Source organism: Eschrichtius robustus, chromosome 13 (assembly GCF_028021215.1).
Source record: "Eschrichtius robustus isolate mEscRob2 chromosome 13, mEscRob2.pri, whole genome shotgun sequence".
Taxonomy (NCBI): Eukaryota; Metazoa; Chordata; class Mammalia; order Artiodactyla; family Eschrichtiidae; genus Eschrichtius; species Eschrichtius robustus.
Window position 1 is genome coordinate 37442922 of NC_090836.1, and position 14693 is coordinate 37457614.

The 14693-nt window shown below is 38.0% G+C and overlaps 1 protein-coding gene across 2 annotated transcripts in view; it reads right to left on the bottom strand.

Annotated features, from left to right (window-relative positions):
• The window catches only part of NELL2 (neural EGFL like 2), a 366647-nt gene that overhangs the window by 57739 nt on the left and 294215 nt on the right, over positions 1–14693 (bottom strand). The window lies entirely within an intron of this gene.

The window sequence follows — 14693 nt, forward strand, 5'->3', positions numbered from 1 at the left end:
TCAAAAGTTGCACATTATCTTATGTATCACTCAGAGAAAAATGCTGCCAATTAAACAATGATACACCATCAGTTATAAGATGCCTCTTGATTTTGTAAATGTTAAAATAGGATATATGTGTATCTAAGAATTGATGAAAGACTGTTATCCCTAAATAACAGTGAGAGGGCTGTCAAAATTTAAAGTTTTGAGGGATGAGCATAAGTTTGCTAGGAAGCTCTGTGTTGGAGAAGTGTACTTTCAGACAACAGGAAGGGCAGGTGCACAGATACAGGGACATGACATTCACAAGCCTGGTCTAGAGAGGGTTCTCAAATCAGTCTGCTTAAGTTCCAATATCTGCCTTGATATTTAGCAGTTGAGTGATACTAGAGCAGCCTAATTTTAAACGTTTCATACTTCTGTTTTCTTATTTGTAAAAGAGAATTTTAATCTGCTTCATAGGGTTGTAAGGCTTAATTATAGAATACAAATGGAGTGTTGAACATTGTCCAATACATAGAACACATTCTCAATTACAGTTTATTATTATTAATTATTATTATTATTATTATTATTATTATTATTATTGCTATAGGGAATGGTCTAGTGGGGCAAGAATGGGAAGAGGGAGAAGCTGAAGCCGAAGTGGTAAGTGGGGATAGTATTTTGATGACTGCGTATTCCTAGGGAGTTTAGAATCCTGGAGTCACTGGAAGCAGGAGAGTGGCTGGTCTCATATGCATTTCAGAACACTCACTCTGTCAGTTTGGACAATGCATTTCAACAGAAGAACCACAGAAACAGGGAGAGCACTTAGGAGGCTCTGGCCATAGCTCAGGCGAGAGCTGATTAGAGTGATGGCAATGGGGATGGAGGTTGGGAAAGACTCCCTAGACAGACTCAGAAGCTATTTAAAAGGTAAAATTATGTGACTTCTTGACTAATTTGATGTAGTGAGTGAGTGATTAGTGAGGCTATTTCCCAGGTTTTTTTAGTTTACAGAATTATTTATTTATAGACAATAGATGCATATTTTAGAGATTTACAACAGCCTTTGTCCTTAAGAAAATTAAAAATGCAAATGGAAAACCTTAGATGTCAACATATAATTAGTACTCACAGATACCACTAAATAAAGAGAAGATAATGTCAGGGAAAAGAAATGGTATGGATGGTAGGTTAATATTATCAGGAATGGATGAAGTTGATTAGGAAAAGAAAACAACACATCAATCACAGAGTTCATATGCCCTTTTTGGCATGTAGCCTAGTAGAGACTTCATGTACACACACAAAAATCTCATGAATAACAATAAGGACTATAATAACGTGACATATATCCATAGCTGTGGGGGGGCTGTACCTGGAATCAGAAAATCTGAGTTCAAATCTTAGCATTGATCATTTAATATCATGTGCTCTAAGGCAAATTAGATAATTTTGCTGATCCAGCATCATAATCTGCTAAAACAGGGACAATTACACACCTATTTTGTAGAATTTTTATAAAAGTTTTTTGAAAATTGTGAAGTGCTGTAGTTACTATACTATATACATTTTGTCTGATAGGGAGTTTTACACTTTCAATGAGACATAAAACTCTCTGTTTTAACAAGTCAGGTTAAAAAGTACTTAAATTATTTTTAGTTTTAAAAAAATTAGCTCAATCTTCATTTCCCAATGCCATTTACTCTTTAGGAACTGTAATATCTTTCTACTCAGTTTTCAGATACATCAGCCAATGAGATGTAATGCTAATGGAATTCTTTTGTGAAAAAAATACGAGCTAATAGAAAGGGAATGCAGATACTTAACCTACTTTAGGGCAGATTCTGATTTTCAGTTGTCAGGATATAAAAAAAAATTGTTTTTGAAATAAGAATCAGAGTTGAATGACCTCTGCACATATAGTTGATTCAGAATTTTTCTAAATAACCCTGGGGTAATGAGAAAGTGACGAAGAGAGGAAACAGTATTAAAAGAAAGACCAAAATAAGGGAGCAAGAAATGATGATCTTGGCTAGTACCTGAACATAGCCGAGAAATATAAAAGAAAAAACAGGCACTTTTTAAAAATTAAAGGCATTTTAAATGCCTTTTTTAAATTAAAAGGCATTTTAACTTAATTAAAGGCATTAAATGCAGGCATTTTAATTATGTGACATCATTCATATTGCATTTATCCTTAGGTTTTCTTTTTCTTAATTTCCACATCGTTACCCTAGGTACAGGAATATCTTTCCTGGGTCTAAATAGGCCTACCTAAGCTACACAGAGTGGCCCATTTGTTCTGATCTAGGCCCATCTTGATAGTGTATGAAATGTCTAGTGCCTGTTCCAGCCCTTTTTTAAAAAAGGTAAAAATGTGTTTTTTAAGAGAGAAAGAAAACTTATTTGGTGCCTGTTCTGTGTTCAGCCCTATACTGAGTATTGGGAATACAACTGTGAATCATGTAGACATGGTCCTCATGAAGTTTATCAGTTTAATAGAGCGAAGGATGATCAAATAGGTACTTACAATGCTGGGTATTATGTGCTATGGTGTAAGAACCTTAGGATATGTGGAGACACTTAAAAATAGTTCCCAGTTTGAACACTGGGGCCCCAGAAGGCTTCCCAGAGGAAGACATATCTAAGTTGAAATAAAAAATACAAAGGAGTTAGACAGGAGAAGACAGATGGCAAAAGACAGAAACATATTAAGGCCAAGAAGCTAGAGAAAAACCTGGCTTCTCTGAGGACCACTTGGCTGGTGTGCGTGTGTTTGTGCTCATGAGCACATGTATGTGCCTTGGGGGTAGAATGAGGGAAACAGCAAGACACAAGGCTGTAGAAGCAAGCGGCGGTCAGAGCGTGAAGGTGCTAAAAGGCCACATCAAACAGCTTGATCTTTACTGTAACATTATTCAGAAACCATTGAAAAGTTTTAGGCCAGGATCCAACATCATCAATAATGCTTTAGAAAGAGCATTCTGACAGCAGTGTGGAAAAGAGATTGGAGGGGCAGCAGGGGGCAGACAGGCACACATGCCAATCAGGCACAGACACCAATTAGCCACTGTCACAATATTCCAGGAGAGAGTCTGACTCAGTGAAGTAGTCACAGGAATGGGTGGCGGGGAAGAGAGTCAAGCAATATATCATCCTGAAATGAAATCATATCAAGGCCCTTCAGGTGGCTAAAAGTGGACTAGATATAGGATGAATTAGAACATGAAGCACGAAAGAAAAGGACAAAGGCCATAGAAATGAGAAGGATGCCTAAATATGCCTACTGTGTGCTCAGCACTATGCTCTGTGTATGATATCAGTTATCCAATTTAATTTTCACAATAATCTTGTAAGGTACCTGTCACTTTCCTTCACAGTTGAGGATTTTCCCACAATTTTACAGCCATTTAATAAGGAAGGCTGGCCAAGCTAGCAAAATGTATTTGAGAATTTTTAAATTTGAAAGGGACATCCAAGTACACACCTAATGCACATAAGTAAACCTATAAAATCACACTGATCAAAAAATAAAGATTTGAATACTAAATACTTACAGAAGTAAACAGGAAAAGCATTTATATCGGGCATAGTTGGCCCGAATGGCAAGACGGGAGTCGTTAAAAGCTTTATGGATGAAAGGAAGGTTGAAAAGGAAAGGGATTTGATTTGATGTATGATTGTAAACTAAGTGATTTGGTGGCAGGAATTGTAGCTCAGTATGTGTACTGAGCTACATTTGCTTGATAAATGCTTGGTAAAAGTGAAAGGCTCAAACCTATTACAATTTCATGAAAGACTACATAATCATATAATTAGGAACCAATCTTAAATAATTTGATTCTACATTGTGGCTTACTTTATAACAAAAACTACGTCTTAGTTTTCATGTAATTGTGTTATTCCCATATTTTCAATGCTTTAGTTCTATTCAGACTGAATTTTGATTTGAGATTTGATATCATGGAAATGAAACACAATAGTGAGAGCATGGAAGCATAAAAGCCTTTGGATCCGATTCATCTAGAATAAGGTATTATATTCTATACTTCCACAGTTCATCATATCATTGCTGTAATACTTAAAAGAGAATCACCTAGAAAGGAAATATAAACTGATTCTTAAAAGCTAGAACTTGAGGGATGTGTACATAATAATAGCAACATTACTAGAAATTAATGTAATTGTTTTTGACACATAAACCCTGATAGAATTCGCTTTTACAAGGTTAGACTGCCACACGGTCATTTGTGATTCTGAACTATAGCGCGCGCATGTGCGTGACTGTGTGTATGTGTGTGTGTACGTAAAGCACACTGTAATATAGCTAGCCTGTTAATTAGAAAGCAGTATCTACAATATGCCTACCATGATGAACTACTTTCTTTAGCTAAACTAATCACTGCCACTTACACTGAAAATAATCTTAATTTGAATTTATAAATGGCTCTGTTTTAGACCTGGCTAAAGATTTTTAACGTTATGTTTAGATTTCAGTTTGATATAATTTGAACATTATGTCCAAAGGCTTTTATGACTTGGGATCCATAAATAATATGAAGCTACTGATATACTTATTAAGATACTAATATTTTGATTTATGAACATTTTTATGAGAAGACATTCATTGTATTCAGAGAAGCCTTTGATTATCACTCTATTAGGTAGCACTATATAACTCAAAAACATTTTTCTCCTTAAAAAGAACAAGGACTAAGAAATGAGTCACAGTTTCCAGCCAGGGATTTAAAGACCAATTTCAAGGCACTACAACAGGTTGAGTTAACACAGCAGATAAGTTCTTCCCTATACATTTCCTATTGATAAGTTTCCTGATAGAACAGGCCTCATCTGCAAATCAGGTAGCATTTTTTTATCTGAGCAAAAGCATGATTGCATTTTTTAAAAGTACCCTGTCTATGGAAAACCAATTTAGTTCTATTAATGAAAAGGAAGCACAATGTGGTTGAGAACGTAATATGGAATTATAGTTCATTAATTCTTCGAGTATGTAATTTTCCAGGCTCCTGATCCCCCAATGATTTCTGCACACCCCCGTAGGTCCCACTAAATGTGAGCAAAAGGAAATTTAACTGTGTTGCTATATCATGCGTGGCAATGGTGATGCTCACAATTAGGTAGAAACATTGTGAAAGGGATTTTTCCAGTGACTGCTTCGCCATATAGCCCTGTTAACATTTCTTTGTTGTCAAAAATTGATCAATCACAGGCCCACAGACAACTGGGATGGTAATAGTCTCCTATTAGGTGGCCAATACTATCAAAGGAGATGACACTTGTGACAATCGAAGCTGATAATTCAGAACACTTAATTAGGCATGAGAATTAGTTGTATGTTTCAATCTTTCTTTTTTAAAACTTGTATGCAATGTATTTTCCTATTGGTATCATTGCCATGAAGTATGTCAATGCCCATTAAAATTTATACTAAAAAAATATGTATACTGAATGATAGAACACAATTGTAATTTTGAGGGCTGGCCCCAAAAGTTACATCCTGATTCTCTATCTTTTATAAGGACTGTCTCTTTAAAATGATAATGCTCTATTTATCTCCCTGCCAAATTGTCCTTGGAACTTAAATTGCTTCATTTACCCACATCTCAGACATTTCAAAATTGTTACCTGTAGCCCGTGAATATGGTGTCAATTAGTGAATGTCACTATATGCCATCTGAAGAACTGGACAGAAATGCATTTTGTCCAAACCAAATGTAGCAAAATGTGTAGTACTGCCTTCTTGCCTTGTAAGGACAGCTAACATTTCAAGCTAGCTGTGGAAGCTGCACTGACAATCCCACTGGGGTTCTTCACCCCCAAGGAATCAAGGTCACAACAACCCTATTGTGCTTTATTAATAGGCTCGCAGCACAGCATATACTTTATATATTAAGAGAAAAAAGCCAGGTGGAATCTTACAAAGAGTATTCTGAAAACAGCTGTTTGAACAAAGGCAATTTTAGCAGCAAAAGGAAAATCCACCATGGAGGTCAGCCTTTAAATAGTCCTTACAATCATTTCTCCTTTTTAGACAGTAGAGTAGTGAATGGGGCAATCTTTAAACAGTTTCAGCTATTCATTCTTCTGTCTTTATATATTTTTATGCATAGTGGTGCCTTTTTGGCTTAGCCCAGAGTATATAGGTCTGTCACTCAGAATACATAATCCAGGCACAAGCCAACAATTAGCCTGCACTGATATATTGATATACTGTCTCTGATCTCAGATCAGCAATGGCTGAGTTTGAAGGGTAAATGGTTAAATTTGAGAATGCTTCTTAAGAACACAATCAGGTAATTATTTATTTTTTCACAGATTGATTGTCCATTTCCTTCATTCTGAAGTAAAGCTATATAAGGGGAGGGATTTTATCTTGTTCATCAGAGGATCTCCAGTCTTCAGAAGAGTTCCTGCCACATGGTAAGCATTCAATAAATATTTACCAGATAAATGAATAAGTTAATTTTCCATATTTGGTAAATATCTTTATTAAGATACCAAAATGAGTTTTGAAGCATTTCAGCACAATACATGGAATATGAGTTCTTACCCTCAGATTTACAAATATTTTGGGGGGCCCCATGACTATAAGACAAATAAACTGCACAAAAAGTTGATTACACAATGTCTTTTCTCTTGGCTCAGGTCTAAAACAGCTTCCAAGTTTTCAACTGTATTGTAGTAGGAACTTATGGCTCAGTATCAACCATAAAAATTTCTTAGTCGGAGTATGTAGATTACAGCCACCCACATGAACAATAAACATAACAAGAAAAAGAGAAAGATGGGACTTCCTTGGTTGGCGCAGTGGTTAAGTATTCGCCTGCCAATGCAGGGAACACAGGTTCGAGCCCTGGTCTAGGAAGATCCCACATGCCATGGGGCCCGTGCTCCACAACTACTGAGCCTGCACTCTAGAGCGCACGAGCTACAACTTCTGAGCCCACATGCCACAACTACTGAAGCCCGCATGCCTAGAGCCCGTGCTCCACAACAAGAGAAGCCACTGCAATGAGAAGCCTGCGCACTGCAACAAAGAGTAGTCCCTGCTCGCCGCAACTAGAGAAAGCCCGCATGCAGCAACGAAGACCCAACACAGCCAAAAATAATAAATAAAAAAATAAATAAATTTATTTTTAAAACAGGGAGAGAAAGAAAGGGAGACCATAACAAAAGTGTTATGAACTTTTTAATATTACTAGTAAAACAGCACATAGCTCAAAACAGAAATAACTCTGGATGGGTCATGATGGCCATTTCGTATTTTCTTCCTCTCTTTCAAGAAATTTTATTACTCCAAGCCCATCATTACATGTTTTATTTATATCTAATACTTTTAAGATCAAATGACTCAAATGTTTCTTATTTTTGATAAAAATAATTTGTTTTTCTTAAGAAATATAACAAACACAAAGCTCAGCTAATTAGAAAACACTAGGAATTTCTTTTTAGCAAATATAGAAAGCTTTAATATCCATCTGTTTTAAGATATCTTTTGGACGACTATGTTTCAGTGTTGTTTGGTTTCGAGTCTGTTTATATACAGGTAAATGAAAGAGCTACAGTAATATAAGGGTGATGGGAGAGTTACTGTTTAGATGGTAGAATGGACAACAGCACAGATTTTAGCAACAACCACAACAAAAATCACCACGAATAACTAACCAAGCAAAAGGGCACAGTGCAATGGCTTACCTAAAGAAACCTAAGTTTCTGCAGCCAACTGCAGCCATTGTGACATGACCAAATTCCTTTTCCCATCCCATTTCCAAGAAGCCATGTGGGAGGATAGACCAGATTCTGAGATTCTCAATAATACTCTCAGATCTGGCAAGAGGAAAACTAAATGGCTTCTCTCTTCTGTCTAGGGAGTAGGAGAAACAGCAGCAGGGGAAACCAGGTTGAAATAGATGTGCAGGACAGGACTGATTCTCGAAGAGGAAAGTACCAAAGTGACGCATAGAATCAGGGGCTGACCCGAAGCCTGAGGGTGAATCTCTACAGAAATGGGACAGTTCTCTGACTTTATGGATTGAACTCTGACACCAAACATTTGATGAAATCCTAGAAGTGAAGGTGAAGCTCAGATATCACTCTCTGGGCCGAGCTCTCCCTTCAGCCTAACAGGCCCTCAAAGCCAGAGAAAATTATGGATAGAACTCAAAATACTGAGTCCTTAAACCACAACTGAGGAAGGCACAGCAAACAGTTCTCAGATGGCGCGGAAAGAAGTCAAATAGAAAATCTGGACCAAACTGTCCAAGTGTGAGTAAAATATGAGGAAAGGGCATTGAATCCAATGCACAAAAACTGTGGAAAACACTCAAAACCATATAGCACAGAAAGACAGAAAATATTCAGCCTAGGAAAAAGCATAACCCTAAAACAGAAGGAAATTTTCCACAGCACTTAATAGGAATATATTGATTTAAAAAAAGCTTTATAAAATGAGACAGTAGAAAAAGAAAATAGAAAAAGAAAATTGCAAGCCTAAAGGAAATAAAATTGAAGACCAAAACAACATCTCTACCGAAGTAATGCATATTAGAAACAGAAAGAATGAAACATGCATAGTTTAAAATAAAGTTTCCAACTTAAAAGAAAGCTTGTCATAATCAGAGAAAATACAGTTGGAAGGAAAAAGAAGATTTAAGTCATTAGGGTGAAGCTAATAGATATGGAAGACTGGCAAACATAATTCAGCTAAGGGTAACTGGGGTCTCTGAAATAGATACCCTAATACATGCAAGAGGAAACCTGTTTAAAAATATGTAATATAGTTCTTCACAATGAAGAAAGATTTTAATTATACACAGGAAGACCACACCATTTTCTAGGAAATATGATACAGAATGTTCACACAGACACACTCTGCACTCAGATCTTTGTTTGGCCGCCATCTTGGGAGCCTTCCAGTCTTGGTTCAAGCATTACCCACTAAGAGAGTTCTCCCCTAAACATGCAATCCCTAGTACTTTACTTTTATGTAACCAGAGTTTTGCTTATTTGTTTCCTCATACTTTCACCAACTGAAAAATCTATGCAAGTTATGGTTACAAAAAAACTTAAATTTCACAAACTTTGAAAATGTATAGGGGGACCTTCAAGATGACGGAGGAGTAAGACGTGGAGATCACCTTCGTCCCCACAAATACATCAGAAATACATCTACATGTGGAACAACTCCTACAGAACACCTACTGAATGCTGGCAGAAGACCTCAGATTTCCCAAAAGGCAAGAAACTCCCCACGTACCTGGGTAGGGCAAAAAAAAAAAAAAAAAAAGAAAGAAAAAACAGAGACAAAAGAATAGGGACGGGACCTGCACCAGTGGGAGGGAGCTGTGAAGGAGGAAAAGTTTCCACACACTAGGAAGCCCCTTCGCGGGCGGAGACAGGGGGTGGGCAGGAGGGAAGCTTCGTAGCCACAGAGGAGAGCGCAGCAACAGGGGTGCGGAGGGCAAAGTGGAGAGATTCCCTCACAGAGGATCGGTGCCGATCAGCACTCACTTGTCTGCTCATCTTGTCTGCTCATCTGCTCTTGTCTGCTCGGCTTGTCTGCTCATCTGCCGGGGTGAGTGGGGGCTGGGAGCTGAGGCTCGGGCTTCGGAGGTCAGCCCCAGGGAGAGGACTGGGGTTGGCTGCGTGAACACAGCCTAAAGGGGGCTAGTGAGCCACAGCTAGCCAGGAGGGAGTCCGGGAAAAACTTGGACCTGCCTAAGAGGCAAGAGACCATTGTTTTGGGGTGCACGAGGAGAGGGGATTCAGAGCACCACCAAAACAAGCTCCAGAGATGGGCGCGAGCTGTGGTTATCAGCGAGGACACCAGAGGACAGCAGGAGATACTAAGGCTGCTGCTGCCGCCACCAAAAAGCCTGTGTGCAAGCACAGGTCACTATCCACACCTCCCCTCCTGGGAGCCTGTGCAGCCCACCACTGCAGGGTCCCGTGATCCAGGGACAACTTCCCCGGGAGAACATACGGCACTCCTCAGGCTGTTGCCACATCACTGCTGGCCTCTGCTGCTGCAGGCTCGCGCCGCATCCGTACCCCTCCCTCCCCCCAGCCTGAGTGAGCCAGAGCCCCCGAATTAGCTGCTATTTTAACCCCGTCCTGTCTGAGCGGGGAACAGACACCCTCAGGCAACCTACATGCAGAGGTGTGTAATAATATATACTTTTATTTTTTATTTTAATTATTTTATTTTATTTTTTCATTCATTTTTTTTTTTCTCCCTTTTCTTCTGAGCCGTGTGGCTGACAGGGTCTTGGTGCTCCAGCTGGGTGTCAGGCCTGTGCCTCTGAAGTGGGAGAGCCAAATTCAGGACATTGGACCACCAGAGCCCTCCTGGCCCCACATAATATCAAACAGCTAAAGCTCACCCAGAGAACTCCATATCAACGCTAAGACCCAGCTCCACTCAACGACCAGCAAGCTACAGTGCTGGACACCAAATGCCAAATAACTAGCAAGACAGGAACACACTCCCACTCATTAGCAGAGAGGTTGCCTAAAATCATAATAAGTTCACAGACACCCCAAAACACACCACAGGACACGGTACACCCACCAAAAAGACAATATCCAGCCTCATCCACTAGAACACAGACACTAGTCCCCTCTACCAGGAAGCCTACACAACCCACGGAACCAACCTTACCCACTGGGGGCAGACACCAAAAACAATGGGAACTATGAATCTGCAGCCTGCGAAAAGGAGACCCCAAACACAGTAAGTTAAGCAAAATAAGAAGACAGAGAAATACACAGCAGATAAAGGAGCAAAGTAAAAACCCACCAGACCAAACAAATGAAGAGGAAATAGGCAGTCTACCTGAAAAAGAATTCAGAGTAAAGATAGCAAAGATGATACAAAATCTTGGAAATAGAATGGAGAAAATACAAGAACCGTTTAACAAGGACCTAGAAGAACTAAAGAGCAAACAAACCATGATGAACAACACAATAAATGAAATTTAAAATTCTATAGAAGGAATGAATAGCAGAATAACTGAGGCAAAAGAATGGATAAGTGACCTGGAAGATAAAATAGTGGAAATAACTACCACAGAGCAGGATAGAGAAAAGAGAATGAAAGGAATTGAGGACAGTCTCAGAGACCTCTGGGACAACATTAAACACACCAACATTCGAATTATAGGGGCCCCAGAAGAAAAACAGCAAAAGAAAGGGACTGAGAAAATATTTGAAGAGATTAGAGTTGAAATTTTCCCTAATATGGGAAAGGGAATAGTCAATCAAGTCCAGGAAGTGCAGAGGGTCCCATACAGGATAAATCCAAGGAGAAACACACCAAGACACATAATGATCAAACTATCAAAAATTAAACACAAAGAAAAAATATTAAAAGCAGTAAGGGAAAAGCAACAAATAACATACAAGAGAATCCCCATAAGGTTAACAGCTGATTTCTCAGCAGAAACTCTGCAAGTCAGAAGGGTGTGGTAGGACGTATTTAAAGTGATGAAAGGGGAAAACCTACAGCTAAGATTACTCTATCCAGCAAGGATCTCATTCAGATTTGACGGAGAAATTAAAACCTTTACAGACAAGCAAAAGCTAAGAGAATTCAGCACAACCAAACCAGCTTTACAACAAATGCTAAAGAAACTTCTCTAGGCGGGAAACACAAGAGAAGGAAAAGACCTGCAATAACAAACCCATGACAATTAAGAAAATGGCAATAGGAACATATATATTGATAACTACCTTAAATGTAAATGGTTTAAATGCGCCAACCAAAAGACACAGACTGGCTGAATGGATACAAAAACAAGACCAGTATGTATGTTGTCTACAAGAGACCCACTTCAGACCTAGGGACACATACAGACTGAAAGTGAGGGGATGGAAAAAGATATTCCATGCAAATAGAAATCAAAAGAAAGCTGGAGTAGCAATTCTCATATCAGACAAAATAGACTTTAAAACAAAGACTATTACAACACACAAAGAAGGACACTACATAATGATTACGGGGTATCAATCCAAGAAGAAGATATAACAATTGTAAATAGTTATGCACCCAACACAAGAGTACCTCAAAACATAAGGCAAATTTTAACAGCCATAAAAGGGGAAATCGACAGTAACACAATAATAATAGGGGACTTTAACACCCCACTTTCACCAATGGACAGATCATCCAAAATGAAAATAAGTAAGGAAATATAAGTTTTAAATGATACATTAAACAAGATGGACTTAATTGATATATGTAGGACTTTCCATCCAAGAACAACAGAATACGTTTTCTTCTCAAGTACTCACAGAACATTCTCCAGAAAGACCATATATTGGGTCACAAATTAAGCCTTGGTAAATTTAAGAAAATTGAAACCGTATCAAGTATCTTTTCCAACCACAATGCTATGAGAGTAGATATCAATTACAGTAAAAAAAATCTGTAAAAAATACAAACACACGGAGGCTAAACAATACACTACTAAATAACCAACAGATCACTGAAGAAATCAAACAGGAAATAAAAAATACCTAGAAACAAATGCTAATGAAAACATGACAACCCAAAACCTATGGGATGCAGCAAAAGCAGTTGTAAGAGGGAAGTTTATAAAAATACCACTCTACTTCAAGAAACAAGAAACATCTCAAATAAAAAACCTAACCTTACCCCTAAAGCAATTAGAGAAAGAAGAACAAAAAAACCCCAAAGTTAGCAGAAGGAAAGAAATTATAAAGATCAGATCAGAAATAAATGAAAAAGAAATGAAGGAAATGATAGCAAAGATGAAAGAAAAAAACTAAAAGTTGGTTCTTTGAGAAGATAAACAAAATTGAAAAACCATTAGCCAGACTCATCAAGAACAAAAGGGAGAAGACTCAAATCAATAGAATTAGAAATGAAAAAGAAGTAACAACTGACACTGCAGAAATACAAAGCATCCTAAGAGATTGCTACAAGCAACTATATGCCAAAAAAATGGCAACCTGGAAGAAATGGACAAATCGTTAGAAAAGCACAACCTTCCGAGACTGAACCAGGAAGAAATAGAAAATATAAACAGACCAATCACAAGCACTGAAAATGAAACTGTAATTAAAAATCTTCTAGCAAACAAAAGCCCAGGACCAGATGGCTTCACAGGCGTATTCTATCAAACATTCAGAGAAGAGCTAACATCTATCTGTCTCAAACTGTTCCAAAATAAAGCAGAATGAGGAACACTCCCAAACTCATTCTACGAGGCCACCATCACCCGGGTACCAACACCAGACAAAGATGTCACAAAAAAAGAAAACTACAGGCCAATATCACTGATGAATACAGATGAAAAAATCCTCAATAAAATACTGGAAAAGAGAATCCAACAGCACACTGAAAGGATCATACACCATGATCAAGTGGGATTATCCCAGGAATGCAAGGATTCTTCAATATATGCAAATCAATTAATGTGATAAACCATATTAACAAGTTGAAGGAGAAAAACCATATGATCATCTCAATAGATGCCGAAAAAGCTTGTGACAAAATTCAACACTCATTTATGATAAAAATCCTCCAGAAAGTAGGCATAGAGGGAACATACCTCAACTTAATAAAGGCTAGATGTGACAAACCCACAGCCAACATCGTTCTCAATAGTGAAAAACTGAAACCGTTTCCACTAAGATCAGGAATAAGACAAGGTTGCCCACTCTCACCACTATTATTCAACATAGTTTTGGAAGTGTTAGCCACAGCAATTAGAGAAGAAAAAGAAATAAAAGGAATCCAAATCGGAAAAGAAGTAGTAAAGCTGTCACTGTTTGCATATGACATGATACTATACATAGAGAATCCTAAAGACGCCACCAGAAAACTACTAGAGCTAATCAATGAATTTGGTAAAGTAGCAGGATACAAAATTAATGCACAGAAATCTCTTGCATTCCTATATACTAATGATGAAAAATCTGAAAGAGAAATTAAGGAAACACTCCCATTTACCATTGCAACAAAAAGAATAAAATACCTAGGAATAAACCTACCTAAGGAAACAAAAGACCTGTATGCAGAAAATTATAAGAGACTGATGAAAGAAATTAAAGATGATACAAACAGATGGAGAGATATACCATGTTCTTGGATTGGAAGACTCAACATTGTGAAAATGACTCTACTACCCAAAGCAATCTACAGATTCAATGTAATCCTTATCAAACTACCAAAGGCATTTTTCATAGAACTAGAACAAGAAATTTCACAATTTGTGTGGAAACACAAAAGACCCCGAATAGCCAAAGCAATCTTGAGAAAGAAAAACGGAGCTGGAGGAATGAGGTTCTGGGACTTCAGACTATACTACAAAGCTACAGTTATCAAGACAGTATGATACTGGCACAAAATCAGAAATATAGATCAATGGAATAGGATAGAAAGCCCAGAGATAAACCCATGCACATATGGTCACCTTATCTTTGATAAAGGAGGCAAGAGTATACAATGGAGAAAAGACAGCCTCTTCAATAAGTGGTGCTGGGAAAACTGGACAGCTACATGGAAAAGAGTGAAATTAGAACACTCCCTAACACCATACGCAAAAATAAACTCAAAATGGATTAAAGACCTAAATGTAAGACCAGACACTATCAAACTCTTAGAGGAAAACACAGGCAGGACACTCTATGACATAAATTACAGCAAGATCCGTTTTGACCCCCTCCTAGAGAAATGG